The sequence below is a fragment of the Lacerta agilis genome, chromosome 11, assembly GCF_009819535.1.
Source record: "Lacerta agilis isolate rLacAgi1 chromosome 11, rLacAgi1.pri, whole genome shotgun sequence".
Lineage (NCBI taxonomy): Eukaryota > Metazoa > Chordata > Lepidosauria > Squamata > Lacertidae > Lacerta > Lacerta agilis.
The window spans coordinates 25851578-25872800 of record NC_046322.1 but is presented as its reverse complement, the minus strand read 5'-3'; positions in this window follow the sequence as shown (position 1 = coordinate 25872800).

Here is a 21223-nt window from a genome sequence, read left to right as displayed (position 1 = left end):
ACCTTACTAGCAGTTACCAAGTGCTACATTTTCAAAACATTTGTTTTACTTTGGGTCGTTAGAAGAGTAGCGATGTTTTGGTTAAATAATTAAGCCATCAAGACCTGAAGCTTTTCGTACTATTCTTATTTTTCTTGGGCTATGAACAAAGCCCTAAACAAAGTTATGATCACTATAAAATAGGGAAAAAATGAAACTAAAAAAAAAAGTTGCAGAGCACAGAGTGTTCCAAAAATGAAGCCAAGATCCCAATTATAACCTGAATGGAACACATAATTTGCACATAGGGGAAGGAATTCATGCCCCAAGATCATACATTGCCAGTGGGTGTCAAATGGCATATTTTCTTTGAAGACTATCAGCAAAAAAACAAAACAAAACCACAAAACGGTAGTCAATCAATGAACGCCCATGAAGCCAAAGGCTGTGAAAATTTAATTCCCATTATGAGCCAAAGGTAGGTAGTTTTTCATGTGGAAAAATATAAATAATGGCAAATCTGGTGTACTGTTACAGTATAGAAAAAGAAGCAGAGGTTATCAGTGTTATTTTTCTGTGGGCCAAAAACATGTGAAATTAGGATTTGCAGGAGCACTCATAATAGGGTTGGCATATGTCCAGAATTTCCCGGACATAATCGGAATAATGCAGCCACAAGCAGTGTCTGGGCAGAAATCGGAGAAATGTATGCCCAGAGAAAATCCAGGCATACAGCAGCCCATGTTGACAGTGTTGTTTTCCTCAGAAATAGCTCAAAAACGTCCAATTTCTTTGTGATTTTGCAAAAAGAAAAAAGGCTCAACCACCGTTGTCTCCTGATTTTCAGTTTTTGAAATATGGCAACCTTAACTCATAAACACATCCAATCTCAGTCTCCGGGGGCTCTGTTGCAAAGTAAATTCAGCAGTTACTGGAGACTAAAGACTGAGATGGGTTGTGCTTAGGAATCTGGTCTTCACAAATTCTGAGTCCTGGTTCTGGGGGGGAAGCATTCTCATATCAGTTTAACAGCCATGTCTTCCTCCAAAGAATCGTGGGAACTGTAGTTCATTAAGGGTGCTGAGAGTTGTTACAAGTTGATGCTTGAGGAGTGCTCTTCAGCCCCATGGAGCCTTCAGTGTGGGGTTCCTCAGGGTTCAAATTTATCCCCCCATGCTGTTTAACATGTACATGAAACTGCAGAGTGGGGTTCTATGGAGTTTTGGAGCATATTGTCAGCAATATGCTGATGACACACAACTCTACTTCTCCTTTACATCTGCAGGTGAGGTATATGATGTGCTGGACCATTGTCTTGCCTCGGTAATGGACTGGATGAGAGCCAACAAATTGAAGCTCAATCCAGATAAGTCTGAGGCACTGTTAGTGGGCACCAGGTGGATGGGAGGTTCCTGGTTCTTGATGGGGTTACATTCTCTCTGAAGGAACAGTTATGCAGCTTGGGAGGGCTGTGGGAACCATCTTTCAGATTTGGCAACTTATAACTTACAAATTCTCTATATATATTTTTGGCACAACATTTATTGTGACAAAAGCAGTCAAGGGAAGCTGCCTTTAGCGTTATTTCTCTGAACTCAAAATGGAACGTTACTGTTGCTCATCCAGTCTCTTCCTCTCACCCACCCTCCTTTTAAGAAGGTTACAGCTTTTCATTTGTTAAGTTGTTGCCATTAGAAATCAGAAATGGACTGGTAAATTCCCCACAGATGGTGCATGTCGAATCTCATTAAAATGTTACATGAGTAAATCTTATTCATAACTTTTCCTTCGGGCAACTTGTAAACATGGTAAGAACTGTAATGTAGGAAGACCAAATCCCAAGCTCCTTCTAAAAAACAACAACCAACAATTAAAAAAAATGTTTTTGCTTAGTGGACAAATATTCCTGTCCTTAAGAGCTACCCAGTATGTCATCTGAGACAAAGTCTCACCTTACTAGTATTTTAACTGAAGTAGGACACAGCGTCCTTTGTGTTTTATCTGAGTGAAGAGGTGCTGGGAATCATTCACTAGTCGTGGCAAAGGCTTTCCGCAGTAGTAAATCAATTTAATCCGGTAGAAATATAATTGTAAGGGCAGAAGCTCTTAACATTTTTATTATGGTCCCTGCCAGGTCAAGAGGAAGCCTCGAACAAATTTTCTCTCTCCTCCTCCTCTTTTATAATAAGGCACCTTGACAATGTCTCTGCTTCTTTAAATGCCACGGACTGTTTTTGTTTCCCTACACCAAATAGTGGGAGGTCTAGAACAGCCTTGGAAGGGTTTGTTTCCTTTGGCAGGGAGAGAATGAGAGGCTCTGTGAGGCATCTGACTGGACGGTGAACAAATTTCCACTAAAAGTCAAGCATTTTGAAGTCTTTTTGATATCAATGGATGACTAAGCACAGTCTAAACTCACACCAACTAAAATTAATGGAATACCATTGAAGGATCATGCTAGAGAAGGATGAGTCCTTTTCACTTTCACCTATAATTCCAGTCCATTTCTACATTGGGTTTTTAAAAAAAAACAACTAATGCCACACAATCGCAACTCCATTCTCTGGTTGCAAAATTCTGTACTTTTCACAGGTGAGCTAGTGATTTTCTTCCAGTTTAGGAAGCTGGATTTATGCATGTGATGGCAAGCAGCAGAGTCTTCTCCCCATACCATACCTGCTTTTATATTAAAAAAATACTTTTTGTCAGAAAGCAGGAGGAGCACGCCTAGTGATGTTCAGGCAAATTCCTGAAGAGGGTCTTTACTGTCATTTTGAGGATGTTAAAAATTATCTTGTGTTCCCTAGCCCCATATCAGTCTAAAATTTCTAAGCTGGTGCAGGTTGATTTCTTCCTTCCTGTCCTGGGACATTGGTCGAAGGGTGGGTGGAATAAATCAGTGGGCCACACACAGCAGTGGCTGACACAACAATATTTCTCTTGCAGTTCCTTGGAGAAAACCTTGAGGTTAAACCAGTTTAGTGCCTATAATGCAAACATGCCCTGTCAACACAGAATGAGTGTGGGCTCCAAGAGCATATTTGTCAACCCTCTTATTTTCTATTTCTTATATAAAAAAAACAAGATTGTTCTACTGCAGCAACTACTTGGAGGAAGTAACAGTTTCATAGAATATCAAAACAAAATCGAAAATTCTTTCTAGTAGCACCTTAGAGACCAACTGAGTTTGTTCCTGGTATGAGCTTTCGTGTGCATGCACACGAAAGCTCATACCAGGAACAAACTCAGTTGGTCTCTAAGGTGCTACTAGAAAGAATTTTCGATTTTGTTTTGACTATGGCAGACCAACACGGCTACCCACCTGTAAATAGAATATCAAAGTGCTGCTTTATTTTCGAAGGAGTCAGGGAATGGGTGGCCGTTTTACGGGACAGCTAGGCAAAGTGGTTTGCTTCCTATCTCCCACTCTTGTAAACTGATCACCACAATTTGGTACCATCAAATGGAGGTATGGTGAATTGGAAACAGCCATTTTGATTCAGGTGAGGAGATGCACCTCCATTGGCAATCATCTCAGGTTTCATTAGAAGAACAGAGGGAACAGGGGACTGCATCATTTTCAGCAAGTTTTTTTTAAGAAAAAAAAAGTAAGAAGGAAGGATGGAAGGATGGCAGGACATACTCAGAAATGTTCACTGCTTCAGGAAGCATTTTCTCCACTACAAATTGACCTTAGTTTGTCGGTAGTGATATCACCCAATAATCAAGTATTGTTGCATACAGTGTTTTCTCTTTCTGCATAGTGTTTTCGGGTACAATAAATATTGTGACATTGGTTTTAAGGGGAGTTTATTGATTTATGTTTGTGGTGATGGTTGTATTTATTGAATCTGGTATCTTGTGCTGACTTTAGGGTGAAAGGCAGGCTACATGCTTTACAAATAAATAAAATTGTGTTCTGTTCTTTATAGGATCCCAAATTGGCAGGGCTGATCCATGGAAAGAAAGAAAGAAAGAAAGAAAGACTTTGCTTGTTTGCATTGAATGGAATCACAGTTGCAGTTTGACATGACTTCCATCTCAATGAATGCATGCAAAGGAAATACAGTGGTACCTTGGGTTAAGAACTTAATTCGTTCTGGAGGTCCGTTCTTAAGCTGAAACTGTTCTTAACCTAAGGTACCACTTTAGCTAATGGGGCCTCCCGCTGCCGCTGTGCCGCCACCACGTGATTTCTGTTCTCATCCTGAAGCAAAGTTCTTAACCTGAGGTACTATTTCTGGGTTAGTGGAGTCTGTAACCTGAAGTGCCTGTAACCTAAAGCGTCTGTAACCCAAGGTACCACTGTAAATCTTACTCAAACATTAATGGCACTTAAATAGGTTTAGATCTCAACACCAGTGCTTTTCCCCCTAAAAAAATGTTTGGGGGTACTCTCATTTTCCTACTCATATTGAAATACTGCCCCTCAATGAGGCTAAACTTAGATTCACAAAATGTTTAGGGGTATGTGTACCCCTGCATACCCCCCAGAAAAAAGCACTGCTCAACATGATAGAGACAAGTGATTTCCCCCCCCACACACACACACTTCCTGTTGAACATCAGGCACCAAAATACCAACCTTCTTAAAGCTACTTCTAATTCCATAAAGAAAACAAAGCCTCAAAATCAATGTCTGAAATTGCATTCACCATACTCCAGTAGGGAGATTGATGTGTACAAATGGCCAAGAGCTCAGAAGAAATAAATATCTCTCTGGGTTTAACTTACTTATGAAAAGGACATCTGGGTCTGGGTCAGGCTATGAATTGCGGTACTAAAACTCATTGTAAGTTATTTGCCATATGAAAGGGGAAATAGCTCTTATAGCACTATATGTGAATGAACTGCAATTCCATCTTGAATGATCTGTGAGAAGAGAAAGAACATAATAAAACAACAGAAATAGAAAAACAATCTATAGCGTCTGTTGCTTTCTGACAAAATAAGGCACCAAGAGAACATTCATACTCCATTCCTCTGCTCCTTGCAGTCAGCTCTGATTCTGGAAGCCCTCGGGGCATAGAAACATATAAAATAAAGGTGGAAAGGCAAAGAAAAAGAGAGCAAACGCACTCTGTCATGCTGATGCAACAAATCCACTTTAAAAAAATGAAACAAACTTTGGGTTAGGAAAGTGATAAGGAAATAATAATAATAATAATAATAATAATAATAATAATTTTATTTGTATCCCGCCCTCCCCAGTCGAAGCCAGGCTCAGAGCGACTAACATCATACAAATAACACAGTATACATAATGCATTAAAAAGTGTGGAACAAATGAGTGATTAACAGGAAGACATATAAACATCCTGCAAGCAAACTGGGACGGACACTTATTGTCATGTAACCACTTCACAAACAAATCAAAACGAATGCTCAGTAAAAACTGGAGACAGTCCATCCTTTGTATAAATTTTGTGCAAGCAAATCAGGGTGAATGCTCAATAAACAAGTCATCTGGAAGAGCCTTAAGTGTATTTGGGTGAACATGCTTAGAATTCTGCTTGTTACATATTGGGAACCCAGATAAGACAGAGTTTATTCCAGGTTCCTGAATGTGCTTCCTTCAGATCCTACCTCTCAATGCAGGAAGGTATGAAGTGAACTCAACATTCACAAAGATGTGGAATTGTTCCTTGTGAGCACATCCTTACCCACTCTTTTACCACTTTTAAGGCCATGCACTCAGGACCGGTGCTAGGGCTTCTTGCACCCTAGGCGAACCACCTTCTGGCACCCCCCGCCAAGGCCTGCTTTAGCGGGAGGTGGGGGGTGGAGAGGCAAGCAGCAGTTTCTCCGCTGTAGCGGAGAGCTGCTGCTCACCCATCCCACCCCCTGCCAAAGCCTGCTTTAGCGGGAGCCAGGGGGTGGTGTAGGGGGCAAGCAGCACCTGTCCGCTACAGCGGAGAAGCTGCTGCTAGCCCGTCCCGCCCAAGCCTGGCCAGCGCCCCCTCCATTTTGGCGCCCTAGGCAATTGCCTAGTTCGCCTAAATGGACACGCTGGCCCAGCATGCACTCTCAGGCAAATGCATGAACAGGGCTAAAGACTGTCTCACACTGCGGCACACATAGCACAATACGACTGGGGGCACTATCATAGTCTTCTTTCACTGTATTTGTGTGACATTCAGAGTTTATTTGATTGGAATGCTTTCTGTTTTGGCTTGAAAGTGTTGGAAAATCACCCTTCTAGGTGTCACCTCGCTGCTTCCATTAAAAATATCACATGCAAAATTCGCTTTCCAACAACATCCCGAAACTTTCTGAAAGAGCCCCTCCGAGACTTCTTCTCTCCCTGACCCTCTCACCTCCCAAATTTTGTAGCAGATGGCTGTCCTCAGACCCTCCAAGCCTTTACTTAGGCACACATCCTTCTGTTTTAAACACACAATATTCTCTGAATAAAGAATACAGATCTAAATCCTGTGAGAATAAACAGGGAGAGCAGAAACAATTACACATTTCTCCCTTGTGCGTTAAAATTGAAGACAGACATCTGCTGTAGCTATTTTTTTTCTTTTTCTTTTTGTAACCAAGCTATTCCAACTACAACAGCTTATCTGAAAACCTACTGTGAGCGCATAATCATCCAGGGGGATAATATTTTGAACATTCGCATCTGGGGCGCTGGAGAGACAACACATCTCTGGGAAGGAGAGTTTAGTGATACATAGGGGTGGATGGATCGGTTGGTTTTGGTTTCTCTCACTTTTCCCATATTAAATTCAGTTCTCTGCGTTTCCTCTTCTGTTTGAGTTTTGTTTTTTTTAAGTTCTCACAATAATTTGTCAGGATTTTAATATACCTTTGTCCTAATTGGTTACTGGGCACAATTCAAATTGCTGGTTTTGACCTATAAAGCCCTAAATGGCTGAATATTGCAATACCTCAAGGACCACCAACCGACCCAGATACTGTGATCATGCTCTGAGGCCCTTTTTCGTGTGCCTCCTCCACGAGAGGTCTGGAGCATGGGACTTTTCTGCAGTGGCCCCCCATTTGTGGAATCCCTCTCCCCAGGGAGGCTTGCCTGGTACCCTTGCTACATAGCTTTAAGTGCCAGACAAAAACATTCTTTTTCTCCCAGGCCTTTGGCTAATTAAACAATGGGTGTGTTTTTAAATTGTTTGTGTTTGTTATTATGGTATGTATTTTTGTGTTTCTATATTGTAAGCCATCCTGCAATCTTTGGATGAAGGGCAGTGTGGAAATTTTAATTATCATCATCATCATCATCATCATCATCTAGCTGCTCTAGCTTAGCCGCATGGCTCTCACAAGCCACTCTTGAGTTCTATACCAATAACTTAGGAACTTTTCAACACTGTAACTAAGCCATGTTTTACTGTCTGTGAAACTTTTTCTGATTATGTGGGAAAGCACATGAATCTGGCCTTTGGAGAATTTTAAGTAAACCAGTTTTAACCTGCCAAATGTGTGATTTTTTATGCTGGGGAAGAGGGAAGTTTTGGAATTTAAGAGGGAACATTTTAAAGGTCTAACAGCCTATATGTCCACACTTTATTTCATTGCAAATTTAAATCTCTGCTCGGGTTCTCTCATCAAAGAACACTTGCCCCAAACATGGATCTTGGCATCCAGAAAGTCTCCTTTCTATATACCATTTACCCCCCCCCCCCTTGAACCAACATATACGTGACTTAGATCAGGCTGCAGATTAATTAAATATGTACTACCAGTATATATCAGTCATTAGGACCCATGAATCACAGACTGCCCAATTTAATTAAAATGCAAGCCACAATGCTTTGTTTTTACTAGCAATGATATTATTGGTATCCCCAGGGATCAAATTCCATCCAGCACTGCAACACTTCACCCATGATGCCTGCTCTTACATGTAGCTGTGAATTTACATCTGCAGTGATTGATTCTATATTTTGAACATTTAAATGGGAGAAGGGTATTTTTTTCAAGCTCTAACCTCCTTGCCAACTATTTAAAACCCTAAAATATTTTAAAAACAAAAACCCTCATAGGTTTGTTAATGTTGTCCCGAAAAATAACCCCCCCCCCTTTTTTAAATTTTCTGTACTTTCTTGAATGTGTGGGTCTCCACTCAGGGGAAATTAACTCCTTAGAGTTTAAGCGACTGCATAGGGTTTAATCAAATCTCCTCCCAACCACAGGAGAATAGATGGTTTATGCCATATATTTTGCATTCAACGAAAAGTTTTCATTTAGCTCATTTGTGCATGTGTGTTTGTGTGTGTGGTATCATGGGGTGAGTGCATGTTTGAATAGCATGCACACACATGTATGGGGACACAAAGAGAAAGTGAAAAACTAGAAAATGGAGAGAAGCAAAAAATGATTCATTATTATTATTATTATTATTATTATTATTATTATTATTATTTACCCCACTTTATACCCCACCCATCTGGCTGGGTTTCTCCAGCCACTCTGATAGGTTCACCCATCCCCACATCCAAATGTTGTTTGGGGTTGGCTGCAAAAGACTATGCAGAAGATTACAGTGTCTAATATTCCTGCTTCCAACCAACAAGTGCACATAACAGCATTTTAAACATTTGGGAAACAGAGTGTGATAAATATCTCTAATATCTGAACTATGAAGGCTGGAGACTTTTAGTAGCCACGTGTGGTTCATGTGGAAACAGTTTATACAAATACATAACAAAGACCATGTTTGGGTGCATGCACATGAGATTTGTCTCCTTCCATACAGTATTTTAAGCAACAAGCTGGCACATCTATGCACAATAGCATCTTCTCATGAGCAAGTTATGGCCCATTATTTGCATTGGTGGGTGGTGCCCATTGCAGCTGGTAGGGTGGAAGACAGGGGAGACCAACAACCAGTGAAGCCAGAGCCAATGACAGGCAGAGCCATCTCATTCTAGTCTTATCTCCATCCAGCTCCCTGCTAACTTCTACGAATGGAACACTGAGCCTAAGAATGAGGAAGCTGGCAACCAGGGCCACTGCCCTGGACTGGAGGAAAGAAGGCTGGTATGATGGAGTTGGCTAAGGACAGACAGGTGTTGTTGGGGCACTGCCACACTTGCCCTAATGGACCAGCCTCCAATGGTTATGTGGACCAGCAGATTAGCGAAGTGGCATACAGGAAGAAGTAGGGAGAAAAGGAAATCAGCAATCATTGCAAAATCACTGAAAGGGAGGGCACTTTTTGACTGCCAACCCCTACTTATAATTTTTAAAAAAAACACTGATACAACCTACTGAAGTCAATACAATAATAGTTCTTACATTTAACATAAATCCTACCTATTTCTCTCAGCATCCTGAACTTTCAGTTGCCCCCCTGTATTTATTTTTGAATTCGCAGTGCCTTCATTTCCTGCTGTGAAACACTCTTCCAGCAGAGAACAGCAGACGTACTTTCTGTCGCATCTTTTTTTTAAGACTTTGCAGCTATTTATTTATTTAGCCAGCCACTTTAATGATTATTTTTATAATTTTTCATGGTGTTTTATGTTTTAGCATTGTTCACTGCCTTGATATTTTATACGGTGGCATGGAAATATTTTTTAGAAATAAATGAATAAAGCAGGGCCTGGCATACTTCGCTCGCCAATGTAATCCACATCACAGAAAACACCCACACCCTGGTTGACACCAGCCTTTCCTGATAATATTGAGGCTGTTTCAAACTCTAATCCTCCACACAGTTTGGAACCTTGTATAATCAGGCTTCCTAGTTGTGCGAAGCAACCTCTGTGCATAAAGCTCGTCTTCTATGCAGTGAGCAAAGGTTTTGGGGAGGAGCAGACACAGGAGAGGCAATGACTCGGGCAGGGGGGAAGCCCGCATGCAGCCGCATTTCACATGGAGCAAACACCTGTAGGTGTCAGAGACCAGACTGAGGATTGCAGCTCTGATGAGGAATGGTGGGAACCTACCCCTCTTCCTGTGCCTGACCAGGATTCTGAAGCTGCCCAGGAACAATGGAGGAGTATAGATTTAGAGAATTGGTTTGCAGAGGGACATAGTTCAGAAAACCACAGCTGGGCAGAGCTGAGTGGCGAACAGCTAGGAGAAGCCGAACAGGAAGAGAGAGAGAGAGAGATAACGGACTCCCCTTCGCTAGAAAGTGTCCAGTCTATATATCCAAGGGCAAGGAGAGCTGATAAGGTTGCTACACAGAAGGCTCAGTGGTTGTGAGATCAGGTTTCAAGAAGGGGGAAGTGATGAAGATAACTCAGGGGTGAAGTAGGAGGGAATCTTAACTGGGAGCACCTTTCCTCTGAGAATGGCTGCATTGTTCTTTTGCTGTGATCATTAAACACTCTTAAACTGGTAAGGGACTCTAATTGCTTTGTTCTGCTGATGCATGGCCAAAGGGGGGGGGCGTCTTAAGGGGATCGGCCGCCCTGGCGCGACGATCCCTCAGCGCCCCTGGTGGGCCGCCTCTCCGTCCACCTCCCTCCCGTGCTGGCCGCCCCTCGGGAGGGGGGTGGGCGAGCGGGAGATGAGGGGCATGGTGCTGCAAGCCGGCCGCCTTCCGGAGCCCCAGCTGGAGCGCTGGGAAGGGCGCGCAAAGCCCCGCGCCGCTCCAGCACCACGCCCCTCATCCCCCGAGGGGTGGCCAGCGCGGGAGGGAGGTGGGCGAGTGGCGCTGGAGCGGCGAGGGGCTTTGCGCGCCCTTTCCAGTGCTCCAGCTGGGGCTCCGGAGGGCAGCCAGCTTGCAGCTCGCCCGCCAGCATGCGGGGGTTGGGGAGGGGGCGCCTGGTATGCCAGCAGGCTCACGGGGGCACCCCTGGGGGGCCTGGCATCCTGGTGCACCACGCCACCCAGCCCCTATGACGAGACGGCCCTGGGGGGGGGGAGGAAGCCATTCCTCCGAAGCCTGACACCAATCAAATTTGGTGACCTGAAAAGTTTGTTTGTTCCTAGGGAAGAGAAATTCTAATTTGGAAATTAAAAATGGTGTTGAGACAATAACCAATCAGGGATGTAAAAAGCCCCATGCTGCTGCCACCACCCAATACCATCCCTATGCCTCCATATGCTAGGGAGACACAGGAACTACAGTGTGAACTACACATTGTTTTATGCAACTATGCCCAATACAGTTTTTTCCCCCAGAGAAACTTTCCCTAATGGTTTTATGTTATTTTCACTAAAATATGCAAAAAATAATAATAATCACACATTATCCTATGCAATTTTTTGTACATATTACTTGGCTGAAGATCTGCATTTCTAAATTTGGAGAAATGTGATGTTTTTTTTAAAGGTTCTCTAAATTTCAGTAGTGCTGGTAGGTTGCCATTGAATTGCAAAGTGCACTGAATTTCTCCCCCATTGCTACTGTGAACACTCCCCCTGCATTTGAGTCCTCAACAAAGAATAGACAGGCCCCTTTTCACCATCAGAGAAAGGATAGGCAGCAACCCACTTACCCTTTCCAATGTCAAACAAGCTGGTATCTTCAATTATTGTTGCTGCCTTTCACTAAAATCTACAGCAGAATAGCTGGTGAACAAGCCAGATTTCCTTCTCCGCAGTAGAACAAGGCCACACCAATTAGAGCTGAACTACACTGACAAAGTAGCAGGGAGTCATCCAACGATAATACAAATCCAAAAACCAACACTGCCCTTTCAGTTGAGTAAACCTTGATCCATACATTTCAGTATGGAGGCTTTGCAGCCTTTAATATGCTGTGTTTTTTCCCTTAGAAACCACACAGTATATTTCTGAAGAGGAGTGTATACACATCAAGCTATATGCACATACTGTTGGAGAGACAGGTTTGGAAAAGATAGCAGAGTTAGCACAATGGGGATATCTGCACTCATCCACCCTTAAACAAACATTCCCCACAAAAATACATAGGATAGAATAAATCACAGACACTTAGCTTTGCAACTTTTACTCACAGAGTTTCAAGAGTTACAGCAAACAAGTATCCATCCTTTGGAAGTAAAATAAAGAAGAAAAAGGGGTTCCAAATGACTTTTTAAAAAAGAAAAAAGAACTTGGTTTCCTTACAAAAGAATCATGCAGTATTTGCATTAGCAAAGATGCAGGCAGAAGAAATCAAATAGATGCTTCCATGTAGTTGGAAGCCTTCTGCTATTATGCTTCTCAGCTGAGTAGAGGAGGCTATGTGCATAGAGTTATATGCATACAGGTTTCCCCTTCAGAAATTCAGTCCAATAATGAAAGGTTTGCGGGAGTGGAATCAGCAGAGACAGTGACATTGTGGGCATGACTAGCAAGCACAACCCTATTCTGTGTGGAGCAAACATCTGAAGTGGACTAGAGCCAATCAGATATGGCTATGTGAAACCCTTTCACCATTGCCTATTCCTCCTCTGCTTTACTGTCAAGCATCATCAAGCACTGGGATGGGATGGGGGTCGGGGTAGTGAGTGACCACTGTAGTAATGGGCTGTTGAACTGGAAAGACTGGTCCAGTTCAATAGGGCTTGTCCATTAGGGCTAAAGGGGCGCTGCCTCACCAGCCTCAGTCTGACCTCTGCCAGCACCAACATACTTGCCTTCTTACATCCTGTCCAGGGTGGTGGTCCTTGCTATCAGCTTCCTCATTTTAAGTCTCTGTGTTGCCCTTGCAGAAGTCAGTAGGGAGGTGGATGGGGACAAAACTAGACTTAGTTGGCTCTGCCTGTCATTGGTTCTGGCTCCACCTGCTGTTGGTCTTCCTGTCTACCATCCTAATAGTCTCAGTGGTCACCAGCTATCATTGGCAGGAACACAAGGAAATATCTCTTAAATGTCTGCTGTTTTGGTAAATGGACTGTCTCCTATAAAATGGTGTCCCAGACAGTCATCTAGAATCTCCTAGTGGTAAGACAGTCAGATGGCTTTTCAAAACTCACTGGCAGCATGGCAGGCAGATGTGCTGTCTCTTTGCCATTGTTTAAATTCAAGCAAATACAGCAAGAAACGCATTCAGGAATTCGATCTCGTAGTTATCACCGTGCCTCCTGTAGTGAATTTATGCTGACTGCACACCACACGGGCAATTTGGGCTCTTTAAAGCTTTCAGATGTGATTTAAACTTCCATGCAATCTATATAGGTCAAAGGAAGAAAGCCATTTTTCATGCTTTCACTTAGATGAAGTTGCCAGTTTTAGCACTTAATTAATGGCCACTATGACACGGTTGTAAAGCTGTAATGCTTCTAAGCCCTAATGCACTGCCAAACTTCATATTTCTACATTTCTGTCTCCCTTGCTGTTTTGGGAAGAATAAACTTATATGTATGTTTTACTAATAAAAAAGAAAACATTTTATTAACTCTTGACAAAAAAGTATTTATAGCTAAGCACCCACTTCTGTCTAGTATGTCTCCATGAAACAATAAATGAGTAATATTTTAATGGTATTTTGGCAAACTAATCATATATATAGATTGATGAAATATATTTGAACCTTTCAGTAAACATTTCTCAGCTAGTTTGTTCATTTTGGTTAAGTTAGTTCTATTATTGTTTTGATTTTATACTGGTGGCCAGTGTCAGTATAGTCCCCAAATTCTCAGCATATTTATATGTATATTGGAAATCTGATCAAGGGGTTACATTCAACTGTTTACTCAGAGTAGACTCATTAATGGACCTAACTTAGTCGTGCTCATTAATTTCAATGGGCCAAATCCGTATAAAACGTAGTTGAATACGACCCAAGTCACCTACTGAGCCTCAACAGCAAAACCAAATAAGACCAAAATAATTAAGTCAGTGGTGGTCCAGGCCATCCCACATAACAGACTGTATTGGCTTGACTAGTTACATGAAGTGTTAAAACAATCACAGATTTCGCTGTGCAAAATACCTTGATGATCACAACCCAAACTAGGCGAGCTGTTAAATAGATGAAAAGGTTACCTCAGAACAGAGGCGCCAGCTTGTGAGGGTGACTGGGGGGGGCTTCTCTTGTGTGACATCATGACATCCCGAAGTGAAACATGTGACATCAGGTTGTTGGAAGGAGCCAGGGGGACAAAAGTATTCAGTCCCTAGGAGCTGGCGCCCCTGCTTCAAAGGCAAATATGTGTGAAGAAAACGTTCCTTCCATTTTTGAAAGCATGCTCTACTTTGTATAGTAATTCACTGCAGTGTTGGGACAACTAATTTTGCCAGGGACTGGTGGGCTACCTGCAGTGACTTACAAGGCTGGATCCAGACTGTGGCCACACGTTTTCCATTCCTGTTGTATATATTTTATTTTCACAGCATGGGTTTATTCCTCTCTAAGGCACTATAATCTATGGGAAGAACCAGGGTCACCATCACTCCTTCCCATCAGGTTTGTGTGCATTTACACATCTCAATACGTTTGGACAGGGATGGGGAACCTTTGGCCCTCCAGATGCTGCTGGATGCCCAGCTTCCACCACTCACAGCCAGCAAGGCCAATGGTCAATGAGGAGAGTTGTAGTTCAGCAACATCTGGAAGGCTACCAGTTCCCCACCCTTGAATTGGGAAGTAGCATAAGATTTTACCTTCTCCCATTACAAGTATTCATAACAAATAAATAATTTGTTGCCATGTGCTCTCAATCCTTAATTTTGCTTTTCTGATTGATGTCACTGAACACCAGTAGGAAAAGGCCTATTTTCCATAGGGTAGTCCTTCAGGGACCTAAAAAACACATCCCAGCCCTAGAGGTTTCTGTTTTCCTTTGATCTGCCTGCGCCAAGATTAAACACCAGCTGAACTCTGTCTGTTTTGTTTTGTTTTGGTTACATTAAAGTTGAATCATTATTTTTTCCCCTTCACAAAAAAGAGCTCATTAGGACGAGCCTGGAAAACTACCACAACCCCCTAAGGGTAAAAAGAGGGCATTTCTCTATGTTATGTCCCACATAAACTTAGAGTGGTGAAACACCTGACCACCTCGTGATTTCCACCAAAGTTTGAAGGAATGGGGTATATTTAGCTGGAAAGAAAGATGATTAATAAACAATATGAGATGGTCAAGTCTGCTGCTATTTTCCATAGTAGCACCATCTCCTTCACCAGAAAACCAAAACCCTTAACAGCTTGGGGCCCGTTTACTTGTCAGCTTTTCTTACCCCGTGTGTGCCCACTCAACTCCTTTGATCTGCTGAACCATCGCTGTTGCAGGTGCCATACAACACGTGCTCCACATTTCTAAGAATTCAATCTTGGTAATACACACAACTTTGGAATTCCCTGCCTGTTGACATCAGGCAGACGCCTTTGCTGTACTCTTTTTGGCCTCTATTCTCGTAAATCATTTCTGCTCAGGCACATCTATCCAGACACATAGATGTTAACATGTTTTAAACTATTTACAGTATACTCCTGATTTTAATTGTTTTTCAGTATTTTTTAATTACTTATTTTTAACTGCTTTTATTGATTTTTATTTTTATTTTTTCTTGTAAACCCCGTGGAGGTTTTGTTACATTCAAGTAGCATATAAATTGTGTGGCTTCTAACCCTAACCCCTCCCATAAAGCTTGCCTTGCCCACTAAGTAGGGATTGGGGAGAGATTCAGTTCATTTTACATTCAAAGGCAAGCCTACATAATTTATACTTTCTAAAACGCTTTCTGTGGGGCTACCCAGCCTGGCACAGGAGATTTGATTGTCTCCTTTGCTGGTGTTCCAACATGGTTTGCACATATTTCTTTTTGAGCAAGCTTTCCCCCCACTTTAATGTTTTGTTATTATTATCTTAGCATGTTCTCCAGTAATATTAATGCTATAGTTTTAGTGCTGTCTCCCCCCTTTTTTTAAATTATAGTTTTCACATTGTTTGATGACTGTTGTTAGCAAGTTTGGGTACAAAGAAGGAAGTGAAGGTATATACATATTCTGTTATAAATAAATACCAGTAGGACGTTTTTTTAAATCTTCAGGAAAAGTTCAGAGCGGCTGAAGAATAACAGAATAACATAAGCTCCTTAACTAAAGACACAGAGTACGGTTGGCTGATAAAATCTTAGGGCAAGGTATTATTTTTGGCACATGCTGAGCTAGCAGGACATGGCAGCCTGTACATCTGCAACCTTTCCCAAATATTATTGCACTGTTTAGACTGCAGCTTACTCCCAGCAAAATAACTGAGTGCAAGATCAGACCCATGGAAAATGAAGTCCCATTTAAAGCAGGGGGAGTCAGTGCATTGTCTTGCGGAGGTATAAAAGGTTTCAGGGTTTTCATTTTGCAAAGCAGCGTAACAATGGGTTTTTTTAAAAAGCAATGTTGTTTAACACGGGTGCCCCCAGACATGGTCAGACTGTGGCTTCATGGCAAAATGAGCAGCTAGGGTACTGGCTGGGTATAGCGGAAGATTCAGCATAAAGAATTTGGGTGCATTGTAGAGCTTATTTGATCCCAGTAGAGTAATTGCAATCATGGCCATTTACCCAGTCTCAGGGTGGGCAGTGGTTGCAGCCCATCGCGGTAGGCCCTCCACGTCACAGAGGAAAAACACTCCATCATGGGTCAACCTTTGGGAATCCTCCTTTGGCAAGCCACCAGGGAGGGTAGGATAGCCCGCCATCCAGAAATTTTGAACTGGCCAATCAGGTGGGTTAGAGGGGGCGGTGCTTGGACTGCAAAGTGGAACTCTGGTCTACCACCTGCATATACCGTATTTTCCGGCGTATAAGACGACTGGGCGTATAAGATGACCCCCAACTTTTCCAGTTAAAATATAGAGTTTGAGATATACTTGACCACAGATTCTCCACCCGGCATATAAGACGACCCCCGACTTTTGGGAAGATTTTCCTGGATTAAAAAGTAGTCTTATACACCAGAATATAACTGCACCCAAGTTTGGGACTGCAATCGGTTAAAGAGCAACCCGCCTGCCCTCCTTTTATGCTGTATTTGTATGCTAACCTTTCTTCTTCCTTTGCACCATGTAATTGACCTTGCTAGGGTTTATTAATGATTACTGTATTCAAGCTGGGAAGGAATTTGCCTGCAAACAGATTGGGCCCATTTGGAGGTTTTGCCTTCCTCAGAGCAATCGTCACAACTTTGGGCAGATAAGGCTTTGGGTGGAATCCTTTAGTTTAATATTGGACTGGGGTGAAGTGGTGCATTACCCCATTCCAAACAGGTGCGACCTCAAAGTAGAGGGGTCTAGACGAAAGACTCTGTCCAGAAACCAAGCATGGGGCCAGAGAGCTTCCAGCAGTGGCCTCAGAGGGCCACCTAGGAAGAATTGCATCTTGAGGAAGTCCCATATTCCCAGGCACGACCCTGCTCAAGCATCAGCCATCCATAACTGGGAAAACAATCACTTAAACCCCAAAATTAACGCTACTTTCTGTAGAGTGACCTGATTCATGCTGGATGCTGCTTGTTTTGTGATAATACTGCTGCAGAAGAAGATCTACAGGTATGGGACTCCTGCTATATATCTCTGGTACAGTGAACTTTGGGAAACTTCCATTGTGAAAAAAAAAGTTCTGTATCAAAGCTACATCATTAAGGGATAGCAACAAAGGACATATTTTTCTGCAGGATGAAATGGCTTTACTTTTCAAACCAAAAAAGGACTCCCAGCCCAATATGCCACAAATTGGAAATAAATACTTCAGGATCATCCAAGTGTCCGGGGAATTATCATTGATTTTATTTGCAAACCAAAGTGTTTCTTGTCCATTTCTTCATGTAAGTGTGTATATTTGTGTGTGTGAAAAATGGCATGGATGCCTGCCAAGCACTTTGTTGTCACCTAATTGCTCTTGGGAGGTGAGAGAGGGGAAAGTCAGCAAAGTTGAAGATAGGGTGGGTGGGTGAAAGAGAAAAATGTTATCCCAGAGCAAAGTGAAATTTTGATGTAACAAATAGCTTCTGTCCAACTAACAAGTTTTTGGTTGCTCCTCCAGACTGAACTGTAGTAAGGAGATGGATTAAGAAGGTGCTAGCAAGTGAGCACAACCTCAGAAGCTTGGTAAGTGGAAAGTGTACTGGTCATTCATAAAGATGTGTCAGCACGAGAGCTATAAATCAATGCAATGCAGAAAAATAGCTGGGAGGGACCGCTATGAGCTCGCCTTGGAAAAACGACTTTTCTCCTTGAAGTCCAAAACTTCCATCATTCTCCCCAGAGAATATTTGCAAACTAACTTGTCATTTGACGAACTGTGTCCTTGAATCAACCCAGACAAAAAAAACATGTCTGGACAAAAAGGCACACTCCAGAATTTCCACAATTGGTTTAGTTTGCAAAAATACTTTTGCTTGTTGAACATTAATAGTAGTCGGCGTGGTCTGGAGTGTTCAGTGTTCGTTTCATCTGCTTTATTTATTAAATTTATACCCCACCCTTAATTCCATTTATTAGAAAGGACTGCCCTCCATTTATTAGCCACAAGGCCAGTCAGAGTTCCCAGCCCTGCCCCCCCCATGTGCTGGCTAGCCGCACCATGTTAAGCATGCTAACCCAGCCACCATTGTGCTTATGCAACCTGGCAGAAATGCCTCCATACATCAGTGGCAATGCCAAAACCCCGAAAGCTGGATTTGTCCCACAGGGCTAGGTAGCGATGGGTATCTCTCCTAAGATAACTCTCCCAAGATGCCAAGTAGTGAGGACATATGCAGTCAGTCATCACAAGATCTAAATCATTGTGATTCATTGCTTCTAACACCTTCATAGACAAAGACAAAGGTGTGAACCAGCCTAAGAAGTGATGAGAGGTAGTACTGTATACAAGTGCTTCTGATTAGAAGGCAAAGCTAAGTTCAAGGCCTAGGTCCCAGATACAGACCAAGCATGCAAGCATCCTCTTTAAGATGCTTCACAACCATCCCTGACAAACATATGCTTACCATGCGAAGTGTGATATGTTCTGCTAGTCCTGATATGGAGATCTCTTTCACACACACTGGTGCTCTTGCTGTCTAATGACGACAGGCGGCATTCCTGAGTACCAGGGAAAACACACCAGAGTACTCAGGAAAACATACCAGACGGCCACAACACTTTAATTTCACAGAAATTGCTTAGAAAGTACCTGCACCCATAATTTTCTATCTAGGAGGGCTACAGACTTGCTTTTTTAAAAGTAAAAAAGCATTGGGCACCTGCTGGGGGAACACCACAGGAAGCTTCCGTGGGTGACATAGCTCCCACGGGTGCTGGGTTGGTGACCCCTACTCATGCATGTATGGTGTGGGGGGGGGAGGGGTGTACACAAACAGCAAAGTTGAAATCGGTAGCTGTCTGGAACAGACCACAAAAAAATTGGCTGTTGGCAGCAGCAAAGATCGGGGGGGGGGGGAAGAAAGAGCAGAGAGCTTCAGTTATCAAAAGCAGCCAAGGGACAGGGCATACTTCAATCTGCAATGAGAAAATGGCCTCTGCCCAGTGCCTTGAATAGTACGGCACATGTAATCTAGTTCTGTGCCTGCATTTATGTACAAAAGTTTGGAGAACAGAGTTTCTTTCACAGTCTTAAAAGGAGGGTTAGAATGGTAATTGGAAATTATTACCTTGTTTGCACAGCTAAAAACCAGTTCAGACCAATATTAAGATACATTTATTCAAAATATTTTTGTTTCCAAAAGCTGTCTTGTGGCAGCAGATCTGCTGATTCTTGCAAAGGTATGAAATTGGCCGAATTTGGATTGTTAGGAAAACATACTGCTATTTGGTTTCTATTTGGTTTCTATTTGCCAGATTTATAATGAAGGGTGCCCTGTGGCTCAGAGGTAGAAGCTGATCTCTCGGATTTGATTTGTAGCATTTCAACATTAAGCTCAGGGATGAGGAACTTGTGACCTTTCAGGTGCTGTTGGACTCTAACAGACAGCAACCCTAGCCAACATGACCAATAGCCAGGGATTGCCATGGGAACCACAGGTTTGCCATGCCTGACTGAAAGGATCTTGTTTTGTTCTGGGTATAAGCTTTTGTGTGCATGCATAATATTTCTTCAGATACCAAGTGTGCATGCACACGAAAGCTCATACCAAGAACAAATTTAGTTGGTCTCTAAGGTCCTACTGGACTTGTTTGTTTGTTTGTTTGTTTGTTTCAGCTGCGTCAGACCAACACAGCTACCTACCTGAATCTGAAAGGATCTTTTCAGACTCCACATTCTGAGCCGTTTGCAGACCAAAATCAGATTTTGTTGGATTACTGATTACATAATCAGAAGTACAATGTGACCTGGCTGAGGTATGTAGGTGTACAAGTGAGTTCCCTGTGGGGAAACTCCCAAAACCTGCAAAAAAAAAGCAGGATTAAACTCCATGCGTATCAGCTGGTGCTCTGGAAACTCTATCCTGCCTCATTCCTTTCTTCTCACCTCCTCCTAGACTTATGATGTCATTATTATGACATCAGATGATTAACAGGTGGGTGGTCCTGTCCTCCTCCTGTCTCTGTGCGGGGACATAAATATCTGGCCCACCAGGCCAAAAAGGTTCTCTACCCAGCGGTGTAGCAAGGTAAATTGGTACCCAGGGCAAAAAAAAAAATTGTCACCCCCCCCCATTGATTCCCCCCCCTGCAAAAATGGTTTTACGTTATTTCATATTTTCTTACAAAGCAATAACAAGAAGTAATAATAATAAAAAACTTTTATTTATATCCTGCCCTCCCCGGCCGAAGTCGGGCTCAGGGTGGCTAACATCAGATACATAACATTGGTATAAAATCAAACAGTAATTAAATTACCTCTTTAAAACATCTCAAAATCAAATTAAAGTCTAATTAGATGGCTTTCCACAGGGTTAGGGTTCCACTGAACTGAAATTTCAGCCTTCGCGACATAAGAAAACAGCCAAGTAAACAGCTATTTTGGTGGAGGAGGGTCAAGATATTAACCGATATGCATGAAATCTCATATATAGCTATATAATCCCTAGTATAGTAAGGTAAGACCTTTGGAGCAGGCGTTTTTAAAAAAAAGTTTTTTATGAACTGCCCTAGTAGGGCAGTAATTGTTCCTTGATAATTTGTCACCCCCTCTATTATGGAAACTGGGGTGGCCCACCCCCTACGCCCCCCCTTGCTACGCCCCTGTCTCCACCCCTTTTGTGCAGTGTGAGAATGAGGCTACGGTAGCTTCTCTCACAGGTTGTCAGAAACAGAGAAGAGAGAGACAGGTCCTTCCCTCTCTGAGGGGCAGCTCTGGGGAAAAGCCATTTTGCCATGCAAATAACTACATAACTGTGATGCAGACCGTCAGAAGTGCAGAAGCAGCAGCAATCCTTTTCTGCCCCTCAATATTATGTTCTAACAGCATAATTTTA